Genomic DNA, 18,427 nt, shown 5'->3' with positions numbered 1-18,427 from the left:
CCCTAACCCTAGCCAGCCCCACCGCCGCTGCCGCGCGCCACCGCCGCCCCGCGCCGCCCCACGCCCGACGCCGGAGCCTCGCCGCTGCCGTAGAGGTCGATTCCGCCGCCGGGTTTTTTAGAAAACTGTTGGTTTTCACCGGTTTTCGTTTGGTTTTTTTAGATCTGTTTTTTTAGATAGATCAGTTTTTTTCGGTTTAGTTTATTTAGCGAGCGTTCGCTCGTTCGATCGTTTTAACGAACACGTTCATCATGTAGATCCAGATAACAAACGTTCGTTCGTTAATCTGTTCGCCGTTTTTCTTTTTCTCAGATTTTCCGTGATTATTTCTGATCCCGATTTCTGATCCGATTTTCGTTCTAGTATAACTTTTCGCTCGTTTATCAGAATCAGGCGATTCAAGCGCCTAGAGTTTCGTCTCGAAACCCTCTTTCCATTTAACCAACTCAAACAAGTTTTTGACTCTGTAAAATTTGACTTAGATCTAGATTAGTAAACGAAGCTTGTTTCTTTCGCCGTTTGACTCTCGTTGCTTCGTTCGATTTGATTCTTTTTGCCAACAGGAGTTCTTAAGTTGAACTTTCTGGTTAGACCTCTTATTTGAGTTTTACCTGTGCATTAGATGAGTACTTATTGTATGCTTGTTTCTTTGCGATAGAGTACCCGGAGTGCGCCGCTTGCTACTTCGAATCCCTAGGTTTCGTGGATCATCAGCAAGGCAAGTAACACTTCGATCATACCTCCTATCACCCAGTTTTATTACATTAGATAAATCCTCGAACAATGCATGATTAGGATCTAATTAAATTGTGGGTTTTGGGAAGTAGATGAGGTAGTACCTATTACCTGTTTCTTTATCAAACCCTAGGAGTTACTTCTATGTTTGCTTATATTGCTATGCTATGCTAGTAGACGTGGATTGGGTGAGTGTTTCCATGACAGATGTGAGATTGTTAACTTAATGGTTTATCTAAGGTGGCAACTTTAACACACATCTGGGTCGATTGAGGCACCTGGGTATTCCAGCGACTGCCTGTTTTTCTTTTGGACCGCCACCCAGGCTCAAAGGGATCATGAGATTATTCATACTAGAAACTTTCGTGTGCAGCCACAAGCTACAATGGGCTCTAGCATAGTTGATTAAGTCGTGCGAACTCTTACAGTGGTAGACTAGCAGATGTAGGGGAAAGTAGGTATAACGGTCTACCGGATTGTAAGGTGCTAGCTCTTCTGAAAGACTATATCTCGGTCATCCGTTTCTCAAACACCATGTAGCGCGAGAATCCCAACGGAGGAGATCGAGGCTTGTGGGGAAAAGTGTGCAAACCTCTGCAGAGTGTATAAACTAATCATGGTTAGCTGTGTCCCCGGTTATGGACAATTTGAGTATCTAGTACTTGGATTATCATGTGAATCTCACCATGTTACTCTAATTAATATTGTTGGGTTTTTAATGATGATGTTTAATTGGGATTGAGAGGGTGTATACACTCTCAATGTTTAACAACTACCATGATAGTTAAATAAAATTTACTCCTTTGAAGTAGGGGAAAAAATGGCTTTACGTAAAACTGTAACCATAGAGCTTTCCCCCAGCCATATATGCATGTAGTATAGCATATTTCTGTTCATTGCTCTCTATGTGTTACTTTCCCAGCATATTCCATGTGCTGATCCGTTTCGGGCTGCAACGTTCATGTTGCAGACTTCTCAGACGACGAGTAAGGTGCCTTTAGGTCATGGTTCTATACTCAGTGATGCCGTTGGAGTTGATGGACTTACTTATCTTCCAAGCCTTCCGTTGTTATCATTATTAGATGGCCTTAAGCCATATTTATTGTAATAAGTTCTCTTTTGAGACACTCGTTGTAATAAGTGTGTGATTGCTACTCTGTTATAAATCCTTCAAGTACTGTGCAGTCTGAGCATTACTGATCCAGGGATGACGCTGGAGCATGGAGATTGGACCGTTTGAGGTCTGGTCGCTACAAGATGGTATCAAAGCACATGCTGACTGTAGGACACAACCACTAAGCTAAAGCCCTAGATCACTACTCACTATTCCCATTCTGACTCCTCATCTTTTCTACTCTTTTAGGATGGCGGATGCAAGGAACAAGTTCACGCAACCGGATGAAGATACACCCTTTGGACGTCATTTGAAGGAAGTCGCTAGATACCTGAACATCGGAGTACCAAGCTTCACCGGAACCTACAACACCACTTTACCGGAAGAGGAGCGCTGGATGATTCAAGTTCAAGTTCCAGGAAGGACGTTCATGCCAGTCACTGAGCCCATAGAGTTTTCCTTTGATGCACCAACCTGGAGTCTAGGAAAGAGCATGGCAGCTCACATCGCCATGGGACGTATTGGAGAAGTTTACCGCAATGATCTCAAGGATACTATATACCAGATTTGTGGGCACCGAGATGAGCATTGGGAGATGATCAACACCAAGAAGGATAGATCAATTGCAGCTTTTATCCAGGAGTTGAACCAGCACATTCGACGTCAGGAGAACCAGATGTGCATCGACATGATAGATCTGAAGAAGGCAAGGACAAGAATCAAGGAACTGGAGGAAGAACTCAAGGCTACATGTGAAGATTATGAAGAGGAAATCGAAGTACTAGTGGAGAAGAATGACGACCTAATCAAGAAGATCGGAATATTTATGGGCGGCCCTACACCAGTAGAAGAAGACGAAGAACCCAAGGAGATTCGCCCGGAAGACTACATCATCATCGACGACACCGACTCTGACCCAGACGATAGCGACGATGACTATGTTGATGAAGCTGGAGCAGATATCATGGAGTCTGCAACCGAAGAATATTTCTAGTAGACCACCCCATCAGTAGTAGTAGTCCACCATGTAAATATAGTAGTCCGAGCACTTTTGCGATAGTTAGACCGATTGTATGCCCTTGTTTGATTGAATGAAGTGAAATGTTTGCTTTTGCCTCATGTGCATATGGGTAGTGTTTTCTCTCTAGACCCCTCTCTATTCTTAAATCTCATCTTTTCTAAACTCATCAGATGCCTCCGAGACGTGACCCCGGATTTACCTTCCCACCAGAGCTCACTCAGTTGATCCAGTAGCAGAATACGTTGATGCAGTTGCTAGTCTAGAATCAGAATTAGGGGAACAACCACAACAACCCACCACCACCACCACCTGTTGACCACTTATCCCGTTTTCTTATGTTGAATCCGCTGGTGTTCTCTAGTAGCACCGAGCCTATAGTAGCAGATGATTGGCTACGCAAGACAGCTAGGGAGTTGACCACGGCAGGATGCACAGATGCGGAAAAGGTGAAGTTTGCCGCACATCAGCTTAACAGACCCGCAGCATCATGGTGGGAGAATTTCACAGCCACTTTCCCTATCGACACTGTCACATGGGAGCAGTTTCAGCAGGCTTTCCGTACTGCCCATGTTTCAGCAGGAGCTATGGCCATGAAGAAGCATGAGTTTTGCAACTTGCACCAAGGAGGACGGACAGTTGGCCAATATGTGGAGGACTTTAGTAAGCTAGCACGTTATGCCCCAGATGACGTGGCTACGGATGCAGCTAAGCAGGAGAACTTTCTGGAAGGACTGAATGATGAGTTGAGCATGCAGTTGATGGTAGCACGCTTCAACAACTACCAGGAGTTGGTAGATCGTGCTCTTATGATTGAAGGGAAGCAGCAGCAAATTGAGAACCGCAAGAGGAAGTATGGACAAGGGAAGTACAATTCTGGAGCTCAGCAGAAGCCACGTTTTACCCCTAGACCCGGAGGACATTTTCAGCATACCCATGGAGGAGGTAGCCCGCACAATCATAATGGCCCCAAGAATGGTAATGGGAATGGAGGAAGCAACGGCCAGAACCGTACCAACCCATCAACCCCAGCCAAGAGAGACCTGAGCCAAGTCACTTGCTTTAAGTGCCAGAAGACCAGACATTATGCCAATGAATGTCCTGAAGCCCAGAATGGGAATGGCAATGGAAGCTCTGGGAAGAAGCCGAACCCTTTCAGTAGGGGACGGGTGAACCACGTTAACGTGGAGGAGGTTGAAGAGCAGCCGGATGCAGTAATCGGTAAGTTTTTGGTTAAGTCTTTTACTGCAATCATTCTTTTTGATACTGGCGCATCGCATTCATACATATCAAGGGAATTCATGGATAAGTATAACCTTCCCACCAAAGTTCTTAGAACACCTATGTTAGTAAGCTCACCAGGAGCGGAGTACATGGCCAGTAAAGGATGTTTTCAAGTGCCATTGAGTATAGGTAGGCGTGTGTTTCCCTTGGATTTAATCATTGTGGAATCACAAGGTTTGGATGTAATTCTGGGTATGGATTGCTATCATTGTATGGAGGAAACATTGATTGCGCCAGTAAGTCGATTTTGCTCACCACCCCAGAAGGAAGAAGGATCAAGTATGTATCCCGGCATATGCCGAAGAGGACTCAAGTAAATTCGTTAACAGGAGTTGTGCAAGATGAAGTACCAGTGGTAAAGGATTTCCCTGATGTGTTTCAAGAGGAATTGCCAGGCATGCCACCAGATAGAGACATTGAGTTTTTAATTGAGCTTTTGCCAGGCACAGGGCCAATATCTAAGAGACCATACAGGATGCCTGCAAAAGATTTGGAGGAGATTAAGAAGCAGATTAAGGAGTTACTGGATAAAGGATATATTCTCCCAAGTTCTTCGCCTTGGGGATCGCCAGTACTTTTAGTGGAGAAAAAGGATGGGTTGTTAAGGATGGTTGTTGATTATCGAGGATTGAACAAAGTAACAATCAAGAACAAGTACCCACTACCGATGATCAATGATCTGTTTGACCAGTTGCAAGGAGCTAAGGTATTTTCCAAGATCGACCTGCGATCAGGATACCATCAGTTGAAGATTCAAGAACAGGATATACCTAAGACGGCTCTTATGATTGAAGGGAAGCAGCAGCAGATTGAGAATCGCAAGAGGAAGTACGGACAAGGGAAGTATAATTCAGGAGCTCAGTAGAAGCCACGTTTTACCCCTAGACCGGGAGGACATTTTCAGCATACCCATGGAGGAGGTAGCTCGCACAATCACAATGGCACCAAGAATGGTAATGGGAATGGAGGAAGCAACGGCCAGAACCGCACCAACCCATCAACCCCAGCCAAGAGAGACATGAGCCAAGTCACTTGTTTCAAGTCCCAGAAGACCGGACATTATGCCAATGAATGTCCTGAATCCCAGAATGGAAATGGCAATGGAAGCTTTGGGAAGAAGCCGAACCCTTTCAACAGGGGATAGGTGAACCACGTTAACGTGGAGGAGGTTGAAGAGCAGTCGGATGCAGTAATCGGTAAGTTTTTGGTTAAGTCATTTACTGCACTCGTTCTCTTTGATACCGGTGCATCCCATTCATACATATCAAGGGAATTTGTGGATAAGTATAACCTGCCCACCAAAGTTCTTAGAACACCTATGTTAGTAAGCTCACCAGGAGCGGAGTACATGGCTAGCAAGGGATGTTTTCAAGTGCCATTGAGTATAGGTAGGCATGTGTTTCCATCGGATTTGATCATTTTGGAATCACAAGGTTTGGATGTAACATCGATTGCGCCAGTAAGTCAATTTTGCTTACCACCCCATAAGGGAGAAGGATCAAGTATGTATCCCGGCATGTGCCAAAGAGGACTCAAGTAAATTGTTTAACATGAGTTGTGCAGGAGGAAGTACCAGTGGTGAAGGATTTCCCTGATGTATTTCCAGAAGAGTTGCCAGGCATGCCACCGGATAGAGACATTGAGTTTTTGATTGAGCTTTTGCTAGGCATAGGGCCAATATCTAAGAGACCATATAGGATGCCCGCAAAGGATTTGGTGGAGATTAAGAAGCAAATTAAGGAGTTACTGGATAAAGGTTATATTCGCCCAAGTTCTTCACCTTGAGGATCGCCAGTACTTCTAGTGGAGAAGAAGGATGGATCGTTAAGGATGGTTGTTGATTATCGAGGATTGAATGAAGTAACCATCAAGAACAAGTACCCACTACCGATGATCAATGATCTGTTTGATCGATTGCAAGGAGCTAAGGTATTTTCCAAGATCGACCTGCGATCAGGATACCATCAGTTGAAGATTCGAGAACAGGATATACCTAAGACAGCTTTTACCACTGGGTATGGGTTGTACGAGTACACTGTTATGTCATTTGGACTGACTAACGCACCTGCATATTTTATGAACATGATGAACAAAGTATTTATGGAGTTTTTGGATAAGTTCGTCGTAGTGTTCACTGATGATATTCTAGTTTACTCGAAGAATGAAGAGAAGCATAAGGAGAATTTGCGTTTGGTACTTGAGAAGCTCAGAGAACATCAGTTATATGCCAAGTTTAGCAAATGTGGATTTTGGTTGAAGGAAGTTGGATTCCTCGGACATGTTATATCCGGAGAAGGTATAGCAGTAGATCCCACCAAGGTTGACACTATGACAAATTGGGAAGCACCAACAACAGTTGGAGAGATCCGGAGTTTTCTTGGACTCGCGGGATACTACCGGAGATTCATTGAAAAATTCTCGAAGATTGCGAAGCCTATGACGGAGTTGTTGAAGAAGGATACCAAGTTCAAATGGACTGAGGAATGTGAGGCCAGTTTCCAGGAGTTGAAAAACGTTTGGTTACATCACGAGTGTTGATTCTGCCGGATCAGAACAAGGATTATGAGGTGTATTGCGACGCTTCACGTCGAGGACTTGGAGCAGTGCTTATGCAGGAAGGAAGAGTTGTTTCGTATGCTTCACAACAACTTAAGCCGCATGAGTTGAATTATGCCACTCATGATTTGGAGTTAGCAGCTATAGTGCATGCATTAAAGACTTGGAGACATTTTCTCATTGGAAACCATTGTGAGGTGTACACGGATCACAAGAGTTTGAAGTATATTTTCATGCAGAAGGAGTTGAATCTCAGGCAAAGGAGAGGGTTGGAGCTCATCAAGGATTATGATATGAGATTGCATTACCATCCCGGAAAGGCTAACATAGTAGCTGACGCGTTGAGCCATAAAAGCCATGTCAACACCCTAATGACGGGAGATGTACCAAGGGAGTTAGCCGAGGATCTTCATGATCTATGTTTGGAGATAGTCCCGAGAGGCTATGTAGCAGGATTGGAGATTCAGTCTACTTTGATGGATAAGATCAGAGAAGCTCAGAAGACTGACAAGGAGGTTGCCTCTATAAAGGAGAAAATGAGCAAAGGAAAAGTTAAAGGATTTCGTGAGGATGAACACGATACCTTATGGTTTGAAGACCGTGTTTATGTGCCCAATGACCCGGAGATCAGGAAGTTAATTCTGCAGGAAGCCCATGATTCACCATATTCGATTCACCCAGGAAATACCAAGATGTATTTGGATTTGAAGGATACCTTCTGGTGGACCGGAATGAAGAAGGATATTGCGGAGTATGTAGCAGTTTGTGATGTATGTCAGAGAGTAAAGGCAGAGCATCAGAAGCCAGCAGGATTGTTACAGCCATTGCCAATACCCGAATGGAAGTGGGATAAGTTAGGCATGGATTTTATTACGGGATTACCCAGAACTCGTTCAGGCTATGACTCGATTTGGGTTGTAGTCGATCGTTTGACAAACGTAGCTCATTTCATCCCAGTAAAGACTACCTACACCAGTGCTAAGCTGGCAAAGATATACATGACCAGGATCATATGTCTGCATGGAGTTCCAAAGAGCATTGTATCAGATAGAGGAACCCAGTTTACCTCAAGGTTTTGGAATCAGTTGCACGAAACTTTGGGTACCAGGCTAGAGTTTAGTACAGCTTTTCATCCGCAGATAGATGGCCAGACCGAGAGAGTCAATCAGATTTTGGAGGATATGCTGAGAGCTTGTGCGCTAGATTATGGATCTAGTTGGGACGACAATTTGCCGTACGCAGAGTTCTCTTACAACAAGAGTTATCAATCCAGTTTGAAGATGGCCCCTTTCGAAGCCTCGTACGGAAGGAGGTGCAGGACCCCATTGTCGTGGGATGGAGTTGGAGACCGACAGTTGTTTGGACCGGATCTGATTAAGGAGTCTGAACAGAAGGTGAAATTGATTCGCGATAGGCTCAAGGTAGACCAGTCCAGGCAGAAGAGCTACGTAGATTCGAAACGCAAGGAGACAGTTTACGAAGTCGGAGACCGAGTTTATCTTCGAGTATGTCCACTTCGAGGAGTTAAGCGCTTTGGAGTTAAGGGAAAATTAGCGCCACGTTTTATAGGACCATACAAGGTTTTGGAGCGTATGGGAGAAGTAGCCTACAAGTTGGAATTGCCCGAAGGATTGTCAGGTGTTCACGACGTGTTCCACGTTTCCCAGTTGAAGAAGTGCCACGCAGAGATGGTTGATATACCGCTGAGAGATACAGTGCCGCTGGAACCGATTAAGTTGGACAGTGATTTTACCTATGAGGAGAAACCAGTCAAGATTCTTGAGTATGCCAGCTGAGTCACCCGCAGCAAGGTTATCAAGTTTTGCAAAGTTCAGTGGAGCCACCACACCAAGGATGAAGCCACCTAGGAGCGAGAGGAGGATCTGCTGAAGGACCACCCTCACCTATTTTCTAGCCAACCCGAATCTCGAGGGCGAGATTCATCTTAAGGGGGGTAGGTTTGTAACATCCCAAATTTCCAATTTGCAATGTTATACATTAGATCATCATTGCCTATCATATTTTATTGCATTTTGGTTCATCCTAGAAATTCTACGCAACTCAAGGACCCTCGGAGAGAGTTGGGGATTTTGTTATTTTCATATTTGAGTTTTCTCAAATTTTGAAAATAGGATCATTTGATTTTATTTATTTTATCTTCAATTATTTCTATTACAAAAATATGAGAGAGGGAATAAAATGACTTTCCCAAAATAAAGAAATATTGAGGATTTAATAATAAAATCAAATAAGTTTTTATTTTGGATTTATTTGCTATTTTATTTGAATTTAGGAAAAATGCGTGTTTTTCAAAATTGCATTTAGGCCCCAAATAAATGTTCATCCTGTGTGTCTTGCTTTTAAAAGTCGGGGAAAATTTATTTCGGGATTTTTGGAGTCCGTTTAGTATTTCTTATGTTTGTTTTTCTGTGCGAAATTATTTAAACAAAAATGCGAACCGACTTAGAGCCGGTTTCGGCCCAGACTCCTCCGGCCGGGCTTTATATAGCGCCGACCCCAAGCCCGTTAGCCCAGCCGCCCGCATCGGAACCCTAACCCTAGCCAGCCTCGCCGCTGCCGCGCGCCACCGCCGCCACCGACGCCGCGCCGCGCTGCCGCCTTGCCGCACCGCCGCGTCGCGCCGCCCCACGCCCCGTGCCACCGCCGCCCGACGCCGGAGCCTCGCCGCCGCTGTCGAGGTCGATTCCGCCACCACCGCCGGTTTTTTTTAGAAAACCGTTGGTTTTCACCGGTTTTTGTTCGGTTTCTTTTAGATCCGTTTTTTCAGATAGATCGGTTTTTTCGGTTTAGTTTATTTAGCGAGCGTTCGCTCATTCGTTCGTTTTAACGAACGCGTTCATCGTTTAGATCCAGATAACGAATGTTCGTTCGTTAATCTGTTCGTTGTTTTTCTTTTTCTTGGATTTTCCGCGATTATTTCTGATCCGATTTTTGTTCTAGTATAACTTTTCGCTCGTTTATCGGAATCAGGCGATTCAAGCACCTGGAGTTTCTTCTCGAAACCCTCTTTCCATTTAACCAACTCAAACAAGTTTTTGCCGCTGTAAAATTTGACTTTGATCCAGATTAGTAAATGAAGCTTGTTTCTTTCGCCGTTTGACTTTCGTTGCTTCGTTTGATTTGATTCTTTTTGCCAACCGGAGTTCTTAAGTTGAACTTTCTGGTTAGACCTCTTATTTGAGTTTTACCTGTGCATTAGATGAGTACTTATTGTATGCTTGTTTCTTTGCGATAGAGTACCCGGAGTGCGCCGCTTGCTACTTCGAATCCCTAGGTTTCGTGGATCATCAGCAAGGCAAGTAACACTTCGATCATACCTCCTATCACCCAGTTTTATTACATTAGATAAATCCTCGAACAATGCATGATTAGGATCTAATTAAATTGTGGGTTTTGGGAAGTAGATGAGGTAGTACCTATTACCTGTTTCTTTATCAAACCCTAGGAGTTACTTCTATGTTTGCTTATATTGCTATGCTATGCTAGTAGACGTGGATTGGGTGAGTGTTTCCATGACAGATGTGAGATTGTTAACTTAATGGTTTATCTAAGGTGGCAACTTTAACACACATCTGGGTCGATTGAGGCACCTGGGTATTCCAGCGACTGCCTGTTTTTCTTTTGGACCGCCACCCAGGCTCAAAGGGATCATGAGATTATTCATACTAGAAACTTTCGTGTGCAGCCACAAGCTACAATGGGCTCTAGCATAGTTGATTAAGTCGTGCGAACTCTTCCAGTGGTAGACTAGCAGATGTAGGGGAAAGTAGGTGTAACGGTCTACCCGATTGTAAGGTGCTAGCACTTTTGAAAGACTATGTCTCGGTCATCCGTTTCCCAAACACCATGTAGTGCGAGAATCCCAACGGAGGAGATCGAGTCTTCTGGGGAAAAGTGTGCAAACCTCTGCAGAGTGTATAAACTAATCATGGTTAGCTGTGTCCCCGGTTATGGACAATGTGAGTATCTAGTACTTGGATTATCATGTGAATCTCATCATGTTACTCTAATTAATATTGTTGGGTTTTTAATGATGATGTTTAATTGGTATTGAGAGGGTGTCTACACTCTCAATGTTTAACAACTACCATGACAGTTAAATAAAATTTATTCCTTTGAAGTAGGGAAAAATTGGCTTTACGCAAAACTGTAACCATAGAGCTTTCCCCCCGCCATATATGCATGTAGTATAGCATATTTCTGTTCATTGCTCTCTATGTGTTACTTTGCCAGCATATTACATGTGCTGACCCGTTTCGGGCTGCAACGTTCATGTTGTAGACTTCTCAGACAATGAGTAAGGTGCCTTTAGGTCGTGGTTCTATACTCAGTGATGCCGTTGGAGTTGATGGACTCACTTATCTTTCAAGCCTTCCGCTGTTATCGTTATTAGATGGCCTTAAGCCATATTTATTGTAATAAGTTCTCTTTTGAGACACTCGTTGTAATAAGTGTGTGATTGCTACTCTGTTATAAATCCTTCAAGTACTGTGCGGTGTCAGCATTACTGATCCAGGGATGACACTGGGGCATAGAGATTGGACCGTTTGAGGTCTGGTCGCTACAATGATATGTTACACCCACAATGCGGCAATATCTCCCACGTGTCGGGGCACGACTTAGAGGCATAGCCGCATGGTAGGTTTGTCACAAGAGGGGTAATCTTCACACAATACCATGTACTGATAAGAACGGGATAAAGAGTTGGCTTACAATTGCCACTTCAAACAAATACAAGTTAAACATACATCATCCAGAATACAATCAAGGTCCGACTACGGAACCAAAATAAAAGAAGACAATCCCAATTGCTAGATCCCCGATCGTCCCAACTAGGCTCCACTACTGATCAACCGGAAACGAAAAGAACACAACAAACAAGATCTTCATCGAGCTCCCACTTGAGCTGGGTTGCGTCACCTACACTGGTATCATCGGCACCTGCAACTGTTTGGAAGTATCTGTGAGCCACGAGGACTCGGCAATCTCACACCTGCGAGATCAAGACTATTTAAGCTTATGGGTAGGAAAGGGTAGTGAGGTGGAGCTGCAGCAAGCACTAAGCATGTATGGTGGCTAACATACGCAAATAAGAGCGAGAAAACAAGCAACGCAGCGGTCGTGAACTAGAAGTGATCAAGAAGTGATCCTGAAACTACTTACGTTCAAGCATAACACAAGAACCGTGTTCTCTTCCCGGACTCCGCTGAAAAGAGACTATAACGGCTACACACGCGGTTGATTCATTTTAATTAAGTTAAGTGTCAAGTTCTCTACAACCAGATATTAACAAATTCCCATCTGCCACATAACCACGGGCATGGCTTTCAAAAGTTCAAAAACCTGCAGGGGTGTTCCAACTTAGCCCATCACAATCTCTCACGATCAACGAAGGATATTCCTTCTCCTGGGAAGACCCGATCAGTCTCGGAATCCCAGTTACAAGACATTTCGACAATGGTAAAATAAGACCAGCAAGACCGCCCGATGCGCCGACATCCCGATAGGAGCTGCACATATCTCGTTCTCAGGGCAACACCGGATGAGACATCCGACGAGTAAAACCAAACCTCAAGTTTCCCCGAGGTGGACCCGTAGTCTACTCGGTTCGGACCAACACTTAGACAAGCACTGGCACAGGGGGGTTAAAATAAAGATGACCCTCGAGTTGGCTGACCCAAGGGAAGGGTAATAGGTTGTTAGGAAAATGTAAAACCAAGGTTGGGCCTTGCTGGAGGAGTTTTATTCAAAGCAAACTGTCAAGGGGTCCCCATAACACCCAAGCACGTAAGGAACGCAAAATCAAGGAACATAACACCGGTATGATGGAAACTAGGGCGGCAAGAGTGGAACAAAACACCAAGCATAAGGCCGAGCCTTCCACCCGTTACCAAGTATATAGATGCATTAATTAACATAATAGATATTGTGATATCCCAACATATCCATGTTCCAACATGGAACAAACTTCAACTTCACCTGCAACTAGCAACGCTATAAGAGGGGCTGAGCAAAAGCGGTAACATAGCCAAACAACGGTTTGCTAGGAAAAGTGGATTAGAGGCTTGACATGGCAATATGGGAGGCATGTTATAGCAAGTGATAGGTATTGCAGCATAGCAATAGAGCGAGCAACTAGCAAGCCAAGATAGAAGTGATTTCGAGGGTATGGTCATCTTGCCTGAGATCCCGCAAGGAAGAAGAACGAGTCTATGAAGAAGACAAATGGACGTAGTCGAACGAATCCTCAAAACCCCGGAACGAAACTGAAACTAACGAGCGAAGCAACCCGGAAAGAAGCAAGCAACATAGTAAACAACCATCACATAACATGGCATGATGCACAACCAAGTATGATGCATGTCCGGTTTAAATATGCATGGCATGGCAAAGTGCACAAACAAAACTACAAGTTAAATGGATTTCAATATGCAACGAGTTGCATATTGACGGAACACCACTTTCAAGTTATTTAGTTCGATCTTGTTTATGTACCCAACAATATTAAATGTTGATTAACATGGCAAGAGGTGAAGCATAACAAAACTATACTATCCAAACAATTTAAATGGGGTCGGATATAACAAACAACAAATCCGGAGAATCCCCATATGCAAATTATGGATTTGGTATTGTTCTGCCCTAAAGCATATTTTAGAGTTGTTTAACATGCAAAGTAAATCCACCATGTTAAACTAGGCATTTTTCTACCCCATTTACATATAAAGTTTATTAAATTCCGAGTTACGGTTATTTAGTTATGAAATAAAGCATTTAAACTTGCATTTATGCAAATTTAAACAAATAGCATTTTTAAACATTTCAAACAAGCATGAAAGTGGCATATTATGAAACTAGATGAAATTCTAGTCATATTACATATATAAATCATTTTATACCGATGCACGGATGATGAGTTATAATATGCATGAAGTCTAGGGGGCTTCCTGTAAAACTAGTTATCTCTGGAAAAATGATAAAATCGCTAGAATGAAAAAAGATGCAGACCGAATCTGGTGGGCACTGGGGAGCTCACCATGGGCCTCGGCCCAGTCGCTGGAGCTGGCTGCAGGCTGCGAGAGCGCTGGGTCGAAGGAGAGGAGAAGATGGGCCGACTTGGGGCATTGGGCCTCGGGTGGGTTGCCGCCCACGAGGCCCAGAGGCATGTCGTCCTCGTCCCCGATCCCGCTGGATTGAGGGAAGCCAGGGCGGCGATGGGGATGGCGGCTCATAGTGTATGGGGCCAGCAGACGGCGGGGACGGACGGATCTGGCAGGAGGGTGCTCGGATCCGGCCGGAGGAAGGGCCGGCGAGGAACAGCAGGGAGATTTCGAGCTCAGGAGGCGGCGTACATGGCACAGGGAGAGAGAGATCATAGGAAGGGAGATGGTGGCGGAGAAAGGAGCAGGACGGGACGCTGCTCACCTGAGATGGTGGCGGCGCTCGCCGGCGACGACGAGGGCTGGTGGCCGGAGGTGGCGGGGCTGACGCGGTGGTGCAGGTACGAGGCGGCGGGGCTGGAGCAGGGAGACGGGACGGGCGGCGAACGCGGGCGACGCTTGGGCACCGGATGGGCTCGGGCGGGCCCCACACGGGCCTGAGCAGGCCACGGTGGATGGGGCGCTGGAAGGGGGACGTGGCGGCGTCCGGTTGGCCGTGGGCGTCGGCGGCGGCGGCGCGGCCAGTGGTGGCGCGCCACTTGGCGGCGGAGGAATAGACGGGCATGGATTCCGAGGAGGGAGGCGGCGGCTGTAGGTAGGAGGTGGCTGGCGGCGCAGAAATTGAGGAGGGGGTAGGTAGAAGTAGGTGGAGGTGGGTTAGGGTTCAAAACATGGAAGGGGAAGGTCTATATATAGACACAAGGGCTAGGTTAGGGGGAATTGGGGGCTTCCGGAGCCCTCCGATCAAGATCCGACGGTCTAGAGCGGAGGGGAGTGTAGGCGGGCTGCAGGTGGGCTGATGATGGGTTGTGTAAGTGGACTAGTGGGCTGAGAAGAGAGGAAGATGGGTAGCCTGGCACATGTTTCCGTATACCGGAAACGTCCGACGTATGACTGGCTATAGTGTCACTATATGTTTAACGGTTGGGCTATCAAATAAGCTCCGAATGCGACGAAACTTGACAGGCGGTCTATCTACGCTATAACAACACTGCACGCCAACTTTCATCCTATTTCGAGAACATTTTCCGGCCACTTATAAAATAATATTTCGGACATGCCGCGGGCGCGTGCAAGTGTGTCTGGGCTCAGAACGGACAACAAAGAGAACGGGGAGACCTGGACGGATGCAAGTTTGAAAACATGATGATGCAATGCACATGATGACATGATGAAATACAACACGCAAGCAAAAGACATGGCAACGACAGCGAATAATTGGAAGACACCTGGCGCAACAGTCTCGGGGCGTCACAAACTCCACCACTACTAGAGGATCTCGTCCCGAGATCTAGGATGGTACCGGAGGGAAACGGAAGAGGAAGAGAAGAGGTAAAACTAAGTTGCTTCTTTAACAAATGAGTGAAACCAAATAACCTTGCGAGGTTGAACAAATTGAAAGAAAGAATGCAACGAAGAAGAACAAAGTTGCAAACACTCCATTAGACAAGAGGAACAAGGAACATTACTAGAACCCTGTAGGTTGATAAACATAAGAAAAGTGTCACAAAGGACAAGAAGTACATGCAAGCACTCCGGATGAAATGAGATGTACAAGGAACGATAAAGATCAATTACGACAACACTCCGGTTGGAAAAGGAAGGCAAAGAATATGAACTTGACAAGATGAGAGGATACTTGATGAAATCAACAACACACTGCCTCCGAAACTATTGAAAGAATGGAACAAGGGGTAAGAAAGATCTCAGACAGCACTCCGGTTGAGAAGGAAGGCAAAACTTGATAAGATGAGAGAACTTGAATGAAGGAGATGACACTCTAGTTGAATGGATAAGCAAAGGAAAGAACATGATCTTCACAAAAATGGGATGATGGGTGAAGAGAGCAACATCACAATGCCTCCGGAAGCGATAATAGAAGATAGATCATTGGAATAACAGAATGGAGAAGAAAAAGACAACTTCTACCACAAATGAGTTTGGGAAGCATCCTTCCGTAGAGGATTGGACGGAGTTGTAGGCAAATGAACAACGAAATGAGTAAGCTTGTAGTGGGCTTATGGAGAGCATCTCCAAACTATGAGGTGAAATTTTTGCCACTAACGGAAACAATAGATTGGATTGATATCAACAAGGAGACGAGAAACCTATTTCGCCGAGAGGATAAATGAAGAACTTGGATCATTTATGAGCACCATAAATAGCAACAATCCTTAGGGAAAGCTTTAGGTGAAATATAACCCCAAGATAACTCCAATGAAGAGGTAGATTGGTTGAAAAGATGTCTTGAGCGAAGAGAAAATGATGGATTTAGATATGTCACTCTTGAAAACTTGTGAATCATGAAACACAAAGGGAAATTATCAAAAATGACATAACACCGCCTCAAATGATAAGGTAGAAAGAATTGCACTTTGGAATGCAAGAAGAAGAATGCTTGAGCTCCTCTGAAAAGAATCTCGATGAGCACTTCGAGAAGGACTTAAATCCTTAATGAACCATCATGTAGAACCTCCATGAAGAACTCTGGTAATAAAAGGATGATCAAAAGAAGTGAAGGATGGAAAGAATAAGATTGAAGCGTTGCAATGATTGGATGGAGCTTTCCGATGAGATAAAGTGGAAACTTGGAACTCCGGAAGAAAAGATAAAGCATCTCGAACCGAGAATGTGATATGATGAACCACTCCGGAAAGAAGAAATTAGAATGCTTGGATGAAACCAGAATAAGAATTATGTTATCGTATCCTTCACCATTTTAGATTGATGACAAGCAATGGATTTGGCATACTACTTATTCTCGTAGAAAGGATTAAGATAAATATAGCGCAAACTTGGGAAGGTCTTCAACGATTCACCAGTAGTATTTGGAAAGAACGAAAGAATTGATATGATAACGAAGGAAGAGAAATCTTGAATGAACCACCATAAGAATTGAAAATGAATGGAGAAAAGATCAAGAAACACCGGGAAGAATTAGAGAACAAATGAAGATACTTGAGGGAATTGATACACGAGAACAAATAGATCATGAACCGATTAGAGGAAACTTGAATGATGTACCGGTAAATTTGGAGAAACTAGAAGCTGAAAGTTGGAATGAATAATCCTGAACTGAAGGCCTTCGGAGAATCAAACTGAAAAGACTCTTGAATTGCTCCGTATGGGTGAAAAGAATTCTCATGATCGAAAACAATTATGAGAGGATGGCATGAAGCTTGAACTACGCATCTCTGGGAGAACGGATAAGATTTGGAGGAAAAACTCTTCTTCGTCCTTCAAATCTGAGAATGACGACGAGAAACACCACCATGAATTGTTGAGGCACTCCGGAATGAAAATTAGAAAGGTTGAACCAACGATGAAAATAATTTGAAAACGATCTTGGAGAAGGCATTTGACTGATGATAATTCATTCTTACGTCAAACTTTGAAATGAATTTGAGAATAACTCCAGAAAAAGAAGAGTTAGGTAAGATCCTGGAAAAAGACCTGTGGGTTAGGGCCCACTCAAAAAAACACCGTTGAACGATTTAAACTATAGATTGCGCCGGTTGAATTAAATGGATTGAATAAGGTAAGACCTCGAAATAGGTTGAACGGATCTTGAATGAAGAGACGAGTCTTCTGAGATATCTTCAGCACTCCAGATAACATGAATAGCAAGAGGTGGATGATTAAGAGATGCACCGACATGAGAAAGCACTTGAAACGAGGAAGGTATATGATCAAGAAATCTTGACTTGAATCCACCGGAGAAGAAAACGAGTGAAGAGTGATGATGACCCACAAGTATAGGGGATCTATCGTAGTCCTTTCGATAAGTAAGAGTGTCAAACCCAATGAGGAGCAGAAGGAAATGATAAGCGGTTTTCAGCAAGGTATTCTCTGCAAGTACTGAAATAAGTGGTAACAGATAGTTTTGTGATAAGCTAGATTGTAACGAGCAACAAGTAACAAAAGTAAATAAAGTGCAGCAAGGTGGCCCAATCCTTTTGTAGCAAAGGACAAGCCGGAACAAACTCTTATAATAGGAAAAGCGCTCCCGAGGACACATGGGAATATCGTCAAGCTAGTTTTCATCACGTTCATATGATTCGCGTTCGATACTTTGATAATTTGATATGTGGGTGGACCGGTGCTTGGGTGCTGTTCTTACTTGAACAAGCATCCCACTTATGATTAACCTCTATTGCAAGCATCCGCAACCCTTGTTCAAGAATTCATCCGATTAACCAGTTAACTTGCCGATTAATCCCTACTCATAGGGTCCCCGAGTAGTTGATTACCCAATAAATCGTCCGATTAATTGATTAAATGGCCGATTAACTTGCCGATTAGCCTATTAATCCCCTACTCACCGGCCGACCGAGCAGCTACCAGTTAACGATTTCCTCAACAATGTCCGCAACTACAACAAAAGTATTAAGGTAAACCTAACCATAGCAAGAAACATATGGATCCAAATCAGCCCCTTACGAAGAAACGCATAAACTAGGGTTTAAGCTTCTATCACTCTAGCAACCCATCATCTACTTATTACTTCCCAATGCCTTCCTCTAGGCCCAAATAATGGTG

The sequence above is a fragment of the Triticum urartu genome, chromosome 4A (genome assembly GCF_056163025.1).
Source record: "Triticum urartu cultivar PI428250 chromosome 4A, HENAU_Tu73, whole genome shotgun sequence".
NCBI classification, from domain to species: Eukaryota; Viridiplantae; Streptophyta; class Magnoliopsida; order Poales; family Poaceae; genus Triticum; species Triticum urartu.
The sequence above is the reverse complement of the archived record's forward strand: the minus strand, read 5'-3'. Positions refer to the sequence as shown.